Genomic DNA, 720 nt, shown 5'->3' on the forward strand with positions numbered 1-720 from the left:
TTGAACAAACTTTAAAATTAAGATATTTTTCATTGTATATTAGTCTACTTGGATTTTTTTTACTTAATTTAAAATTTACCAAGCTAGTTATAAGAGCAAATTGAAACTTTGATTACTTTTATTTTTTTGTATGTAATAGGAAAAAATGTATCCTTAATTCAATACTGACAATTTAAAAAAAAAAAGTACATATTCAAGAATTGTATTTCTTAGAACTGAGTTTGTCGTTTTTAGGTTTTGAAACTCAATTTGTATTTTCACAGCTTTTTGAAGTTTGGTTAATAATAAGTACAGGCTTGACGATGTAAAAATATTTTTCTTTCAAACTAGTCGGATGCTAGGTAATTAATTTCACTTGATAAATTAATTAATTACATAGTATGTTTTTGTTTCTTATAAATTCTAGTTTTTCTATATGAGTGTACATTGCAAACTTGTAACAGTTCAATCACGACTATGAAAATTTGATAAATTCTAACAAGAATTTTTTTATATGGCATCAACAAAAGATAAGCTTTCCGGAAATTGCACTCTGCTGCTTCTTCAATAATGTTTAGCAAGTATTACCAGCTTTCTAAAACATCATGAAAAGATGCCACATTTTAATTCATGGTTGTTAGAAACTACTGCTCATAACTTGTGTGATGTAATTCTTTTTCTCTGTTTTTCAGGTGTACAGTCTTTATTTTCTGACAGGTTCTACATGTTTTTAATTTAAAT

This window comes from Limulus polyphemus, unplaced genomic scaffold (genome assembly GCF_000517525.1).
Source record: "Limulus polyphemus unplaced genomic scaffold, Limulus_polyphemus-2.1.2 Scaffold2388, whole genome shotgun sequence".
NCBI lineage: Eukaryota > Metazoa > Arthropoda > Merostomata > Xiphosura > Limulidae > Limulus > Limulus polyphemus.